Source organism: Tursiops truncatus, chromosome 7, assembly GCF_011762595.2.
Source record: "Tursiops truncatus isolate mTurTru1 chromosome 7, mTurTru1.mat.Y, whole genome shotgun sequence".
In the NCBI taxonomy this organism is placed as follows: Eukaryota; Metazoa; Chordata; class Mammalia; order Artiodactyla; family Delphinidae; genus Tursiops; species Tursiops truncatus.
In genome coordinates this window covers 103,307,476-103,315,453 of record NC_047040.1, presented here as the reverse complement: position 1 = coordinate 103,315,453, position 7,978 = coordinate 103,307,476, and the positions used below count along the sequence as shown (strand labels likewise).

Sequence of the window (7,978 nt, the reverse complement as noted above, 5' to 3'; positions counted from 1 at the left end):
TTTAGTAGAATTCGCCTATGAAGCCATCTGCTCCTGGGCTTTTGTTTGTTGGAAGATTTTTAACCATAGTTTCCATTTCAGTGCTTGGGATTGGTCTATTTATATTCTCTATTTCTTCCTGATTCAGTCTCAGAAGGTTGTGCTTTTCTATGAATTTGTCCATTTCTTCCAGGTTGTCCATTTTATTGGCATATAGTTGCTTGTAGTAATCTCTCACGATCCTTTGTATTTCTGCAGTGACAGTTGTTACTTTTCCTTCTTCATTTATAATTCTACTGATTTGAGTCTTCTCCCTTTTTTTCTTGATGAGTCTGGCTAATGGTTTATCAATTTTGTTTATCTTCTCAAAGAACCAGCTTTTACTTTTATTGATCTTTGTTATCATTCCCTTCTTTTCTTTTTCATTTATTTCTGATCAGATCTTTATTATTTCTTTCCTTCTGCTTCTTTTGGGGTTTTTTTGTTCTTCCTTCTCCAATTGCTTTAGGTGTAAGGTTAGGTTGTTTATTTGACATGTTTCTTGTTTTATGAGGTAGGATTGAATTGTTATAAGCCTCCCTCTTAAAACTTCTTTTGCTGCATCCCATAGGTTTTGGGTCATCGTGTTTGCATTGTCATTTGTTTTAGGTATTTTTTGATTTGCTCTTTGATTTCTTCAGTGATCTCTTGGTTATTTAGTAGTGTATTGTTTACCTCCATGTGTTTATATTTTTTTACAGATTTTTTTTCCTGTAATTGACATCTAGTCTCATAGCATTGTGGTCGGAAAAGATACTTGATATGATTTCAATTTTCTTAAATTTACCAAAGCTTGATTTGTGACCCAAGATATGATCTTTCCTGGAGAATGTTCCATGAACACTTGAGAAGAAAATGTATTCTGTTGTTTTCCGGATGGAGTGTCCTATAAATATCAATTAAGTCCATCTTGTTTAAACTATCATTTAAAGCTTGTGTTTCCTTGTTTATTTGCATTTTGGATGATCTTTCCATTGGTGAAAGTGGGGTGTTAAAGTCTCCTACTATGATTGTGTTACTGTCGATTTCCCCTTTTATGGCTGTTAACATTTGCCTTATGTACTGAAGTGTTCCTATGTTGGGTGTATAAATATTTATAATTGTTATATCTTCTTCTTGGATTGATCCCTTGATCGTTATGTAGTTTCCTTCTTTGTCTCTTGTAATAGTCTTCATTTTAAAGTCTCTTTTGTCTGATATGAAAATTGCTACTCCAGCTTTCTTTTGATTTCCATTTGCATGGAATATCTTTTTCTATCCCCTCACTTTCAGTCTGTATGAGTCCCTAGGTCTGGAGTGGGTCTCTTGTAGACAGCATATGTGTAGGTCTTGTTTTTGTATCCATTCAGCCAGTCTCTGTCTTTTGGTTAGAGCATTTAATCCATTTACATTTAAGGTAGTTATCAATATGTATGTTCCTATTACCATTTTCTTGATTGTTTTGGGTATGTTATTGTAAATCTTTTCCTTCTCTTGTGTTCATGCCTAGAGAAGTTCCTTTAGCATTTGTTGTACAGCTGGTTTTGTGGTGCTGAATTCTCTTAGCTTTTGCTTATCTGTAAAGTGTTTAATTTCTCCGTTGAATCTGAATGAGATCCTTGCTGGGTAGAGTAATCTTGGTTGTAGGTTTTTCCCTTTCATCACTTTAAATATGTCCTACCACTCCCTTCTGGCCTGCAGAGTTTCTGCTGAAAGACCAGCTGTTAACCTTTAGGGGATTCACTTGTATATTATTTACTGCTTTCCCCTTGCTGCTTTTAATATTTTTTCTTTGTGTTTAATTTTTGATAGTTTGATTAATATGTGTCTTGGCATGTTTCTCCCTGGTTTTATCCTCTATTGGACTCTCTGTGCTCCTTGGACTTGATTGACTCTTTCCTTACCCATATTAGGGAAGTTTTCAACTATAATCTCTTCAAATATTTTCTCTGTCCTTTTTTTTTTCTCTTCTTCTTCTGGCACCCCTATAATTTGAATGTTGGAGTGTTTAATTTTTTCCAAGAAGTCTCTGAGATTGTCCTCAATTCTTTTTATTCTTTTTTCTTTTTTCTGCTCTGCAGTAGTTATTTCCACTGTTTTATCTTCCAGGTCATTTCCATTCTTCTGCCTCAGTTATTCTGCTATTGATTCCTTCTAGGTAATTTTTAATTTCATCTATTGTGTTGTTCATCATTGTTTTTTTGTTCTTTAGTTCTTCTAGGTCCTTGTTAAATGTTTCTTGTATTTTCTCCTTTCTAGTTCCAAGATTTTGGATCATCTTTACTATTATTACTCTGAATTCTTTTTCAGGTAGACTCCCTATTTCCTCTTCATTTGTTTGGTCTGGTGGGCTTTTACCTTGCTCCTTCATCTGCTGTTTATTTCTCTGTTTTCTTATTTTGCTTAACTTACTGTGTTTGGGGTCTCCTTTTCACAGGCTTCAGGTTCATAGTTCCTGTTGTTTTTGGTGTCTGTCCCCAGTGGGTGTGATTTGTTCAGTGGGTTGTGTAGGCTTCCTCGTCGAGGAGACTTGTGTGTGTGTTCTGATGGATGAGCCTGGATCCTGTCTTTCTCGTGGGCAGGACTGCATCTGGTGGTGTGTTTTGGGGTGTCTGTGAACTTATTATGACTTTAGGCAGCCTCTCTGCTAATGGGTGCAGTTGTGTTCCTGTCTTGCTAGGTGTTTGGCATGGGGTTTCCAGCACTGGAGCTTGCTGGTCGTTGAGTGGAGCTGGGTCTCAGTGTTGAGATGGAGATCTTTGGGAGAGCTTTCGCCATTTGATCTTATGTGGTGCCGGGAATCCTCTGGTGGCCCAATGTCCTGAACTCGACTCTCCCACCTCAGAGGCTCACGCCTCACACCCAGCCAGAGCACCAAGACCCTGTCAGGCACACGGCTCCTGTAGACTGGGAAATATCCAGGAAAACTGAGAAACTCCAGAAGCATGGAGTCTTAACCCCTGGACCACCAGGGAAGTCTCCTTTTGAAAGTTTTAAGTAGGAATAATTCTTACTGCTACCAGCCAAAGCCGAAAAAACTTCATCCCTGAACACCAATTTCGATGAAGTTTTTTCTTCCTACCCAACAAAACTATAGGTTCAAAGAAACTGTCATAGAATTGTTGAATTTAAGGTATATTCGTATTTCAGTCCAGCTTCTCCCATTTTGCAGATGAGGAAACTGAGGCACAGAGGAACGATTAGTTCAATGTTTTACGTTGAGTCAAGGCCAGAGTCAATGCAACAGCCTTGCTTCCTGCTGGCAACCAAAGCTTACTCCACTACCAAGTTCTTCACCTGCCTCTGAGCTTGTCCTAGGAAAGTTCCTCAGCTCTAAATTTGAGATAACTGTCGGGTTCATCATTTTGTGTAAAATATTTCTGTAACACCTAGAACTGAAGGCCATTTTGCAAAAATATGATGCATACGGCCCACTCCTTCACTAGGCATGCAATCCCTTGCCCAAACCCCACTATTGGAACTATACCCAATATCCTGTGATAAACCATAGTGGAAAAGAATATGAAAAAGGATGAATATGTATGTGTAACTGAATCACTTTGCTGTATAGCAGAAATTAACACAACATTGTAAACCAACTGTACCTCAATGAAATAAATTTAAAATAAATAATTAAAATAAAGTTTTCTAGTAGTCACATTAATGGGAATAAAAGGAAGCAGATAGGGTGAAGGAAGAGGGTGCCATGATTGTTTGGTGATGGGGCTGCGGTCGCTGGAGGAGCCTGGTGAGTCTAGGATTCAAGCCAGTGCTGAGCTTTCTCCATCCATGCTTCCAGACCGTGGGGGGCTGCACAGGGCAGGGAGGCAACTCAGCAGGAACCTGGATTTGGTCCTAAGAGCCATGGGATTGAGAAGGCGTTACCAGAAGTGATCTTGGGACTGATGGGAAGAGAGGCCTGGAGGGGTAAGGAGACCGGTTCCCGAGGTGGGGGGGGTTTCCCGCAGAAAGGGGTGGGGGAAAAGTTGCGAAAGCGGCGTGGGAGCGCAGGGTAGGCAGCGGGTGGCTGCTGCCGGTCTGTTTGGAAAGCAGCGAGTGCCCACCACGAGTTCAAGGGGAGAGCCCAAAGAGTAGAAGTGAGAGGAGTCCAGGGTTGCCTTTGGGCAGTCTGGAAGAGTTAAGCCAGAGGACCCTCGCGCAGCCCCAGAGGGCTGGGGAGGGGGGAGGGGGAGGGATTCTGGAAGTCAGGGCAGCCAAGAGCGAGGAGCATAGGGTGCGGGAGATTAGTTGTGCGGGCAGTGCGGGTGCGGCTTGGGGGCAGCTGGTGAGTATTGCGTGGGAGATCTTGGTTTGGAGTTTTCTACAGTCTTGCAGTCTTGCCCCCGTTGGGTAGACTCACACTACTCGCCTTTGTACTAGAAACGGTGTCTCCTGGGGCAAAAGGAAGGAGCCAGGATGGCATGGGCTCTGAAGCTGCCTCTGACGGATGAGGTGACTGAATCCCGGCTGTGCAGGACTCTGGTGCTAGATTATCCGGGATCGGCCACAACTGCGTGCTGGTGCCTGTAGCATGAGTGATGTCCTAGCATTGCCCATTTTTAAGCAAGAAGAGTCAAGTTTGCCTCCAGACAATGAGAATAAAATCCTCCCTTTTCAATATGTGCTTTGTGCTGCCACCTCTCCAGCAGTGAAACTCCATGATGAAACCCTGACATATCTCAATCAAGGCCAGTCTTATGAAATCCGAATACTAGACAACAGGAAACTTGGAGAACTACCAGAAATTAATGGCAAATTGGTGAAGAGTGTATTCCATGTTGTGGTCCATGACAGACGGCTACAATACACTGAACATCAGCAGCTGGAAGGCTGGAGGTGGAACCCACCTGGAGATAGCATTCTTGATATCCCAATGTCTGTGGGTATAATCGATCCTAGGGCTAATCCAAACCAACTAAATACAGTGGAGTTCCTGTGGGACCCTGCAAGGAGGACATCTGTGTTTATTCAGGTGCATTGTATTAGCACAGAGTTCACTATGAGGAAACACGGTGGAGAGAAGGGAGTGCCATTTCGAGTACAAATTGATACCTTCATGGAGAATAAGAATGGGGAATATACTGAGCACTTACACTCAGCCAGCTGCCAGATCGAAGTCTTCAAGCCCAAAGGTGCAGACAGAAAACAAAAAACAGACAGGGAGAAAATGGAGAAACGAACGCCTCATGAGAAGGAGAAGTATCAACCTTCCTATGAGACAACTATACTCACAGAGTGTTCTCCATGGCCTGAGATCACGTATGTCAATAATTCCCCATCACCTGGCTTCAGCAGTTCCCATAGCAGTCTTTCTCTTGGGGAAGGAAATGGTTCACCAAATCACCAGCCAGTGGCCCCTCCAGTCACAGATAACCTCCTGCCAACAACCACACCTCAGGAGGTTCTGCAGTGGTTGCATCGAAACCGTTTTTCCACATTCACGAGGCTTTTTACAAACTTTTCAGGGGCAGATTTGTTGAAACTAACTAGAGATGATGTGATTCAAATCTGTGGCCCTGCAGATGGAATCAGACTTTTTAATGCATTAAAAGGCCTGATGTGAGCCCAAGTCTAACCATTTATGTTTGTCAGGAACCCTTGAAGCTGGGGGAGCAGCAACAACAGCAGGAGAAGCATGAGGATGGAGACCCAAATACTTTCTTCGTTTACCATACCATCTACCTAGAAGAACTGACAGATGTTGAACTGACAGAAAAAAATTGCTCAGCTTTTCAGCGTTTCCCCTTGGCAGATCAGCCAGGTCCACAAGCAGGGGCCCACAGGAATCCGTGTGCTCATTAGTGATGAGATGATACAGAGCTTTCAGGAAGAAGCCTGTTTTATTCTGGACACAATGAAAGCAGAAACAATGATAGCTATCATATCGTACTGAAGTAGGTGTGGGGCATTCTATCCTCAGTGGCTGCTGCTTCTTTCACCTATTGGGAACTCCCCTCTTGAAGAGGGTCTCAAATGGAGCTTTGAAGGGCTGCAGGAACCTGACCCATCTGACTGTGTGTGGGCGGGTCCAGGCCTTGGAGGCAGAATCCCAGGCATCTGTGTTGGCCCAAGCTTTTAGGGCACCCACAGATTACTGCCCAACATGCATTTCTGCAACTATTTCTTTTTTAAAATTTCTGGACCCTATTGTTGATGAATATCAATAGAAACTCCACATCATTTAAGGTGTGTGTAGGGCATAATGATGATGAGAATTGTGTGATGTTTAATGGAAAGATGTTAAATTTTGTGATATGGAGCCATGTAATTTTTTTCTAACATAAAAGCAAACATCTATATTCATAAGACTAGATCCTCAATCTTTTTTGCCTCTGAAAACCTCATCAAAGAGAAATACAGAGAAAGAAGAAAATTCTTCTTTTGATTCCCCTGTAATTCTATGACTAATAGTAACTTCAGCTAACATTTTTTGCACATTTAGTTGTGCCAGGCAGTGTGATAAATTCTTTAAATTGATTATCTTGTTTAAATCCTCTTAATAGCCCTATGTGAAGTGGGTAATAATGATCCCTAATTGAAGATGAGGAAATGAGACATAGAGTGGCCGAGGAGCTTGCTGAGTAACAGGCAGCTAGCTGCTAGTGACACTGAAATGCAAACCCAGGCAGTCTGGCTCTTATTAACTGCCATTCATGAGACTGCCACCCTTGCGGTCCTCTGTGCTTGCCATCATTTCTTACTGTGGCTCTTCTGGTGAATTGGGTATAACACTGAGTGAGAACGGAGGAATTAACACCAAAAGGGACAAACCACACTTAAATAATGATGAACAAATCAAGACCTACAAAAAATGAAAACATAGACGCTTTCAAAGCATCATCAGTTATCAGATTCACAGAATTTGAGGTGGTGAAAACTAGGGATTATCTATAACTCCCCAAATTCACTGTTCTTGAATGACCTTCTCAAACTATTTATTAATGAGTTAGACTAACCTCTGCTTTCTCTTCCCCCTCTCTGCATCTTCTCTTGGTCTAGAAATTTCTTTTACTCATGTAGCGTTCATTTATATAAGCTTTACAAGAAATTCATTCCCATCCTGTTTGCATTCTTACCATATACTTTAGTTCTTCCTGATTGTGATTGTGTGCTCTTGTGTGTGTGCATGTGTAAGACTATGGGTCTTTTTTCACATGTAAATTTTATCCAGAAATCCCTCTACATGTTATGCTGAGGTGAAAAATGATAATGTTCAAAAGATTCTGTATTGGATTTGGACCTGTGTGTGTGTGTATGTGTATTTTTAAAGCATTTGATAAAGTTTAAATGTTTTTATACAGAAATTTTCGTTCATTAAAATCAACCTTCAAAAAAACAAAGCAGATAAAAATTTTTTTTAAATATGCGATTCCACAGCAGATGAATCTGTTTCAAATCCTGCTCCTCCTATTACTAATTGTGTGACCTGATGTAATTTTCTTAACTCCTCTGCAAGATACAGAACGCTCTGAAAAATATGACCCTTTTATAATAGATTGCAAAATATGGAAATAAATACACCCCGTTAGCCCTGTTGACTCTGTGATGAACATGCTAACCCTTTCTTTAAAAAAATGCCTCTTCTCTTAGAGCCAGGACCTCTCACAGCCACTGCCAGTCAGGCAACAGTGGTGAGGTTTCTGTAAAGAACGTCCATTGGCACTTTCTGGTAAGGCCAGGAAAGGGCTGGCACGAAGCATCTTAGAGTCTATGAAATATTCTAAATTCATCACTAAGTGTATATATATATATTTATTCTAAAAAGAATCAAAGATACATTACCTCCAGGAGAGGAAAATGGGAAAGGAGGCTTTCACTTCCCATTCCCTTCCACCATGCACGGTTGACTTCTTCAACCTGTGAAATGCATTCAATCGTAAAGGAGCCATTTGGGGCTTATTTTCTCCTTTGTACTTCTGTGGCTCTAAAAAGGCTTAAGCAATCTTAATTTATTTTAAGTAGAAGAATAAGTGAAGTAAAT

The 7,978-nt window shown here is 41.2% G+C and overlaps 1 pseudogene; it reads left to right on the top strand.

Moving 5' to 3' along the window:
* Positions 1 to 4,413: 4,413 nt before the first annotated feature.
* On the top strand, positions 4,414 to 5,895 carry LOC101327748 (alpha-globin transcription factor CP2 pseudogene; annotated as a pseudogene).
* The last annotated feature ends 2,083 nt before the right edge of the window (positions 5,896 to 7,978 follow it).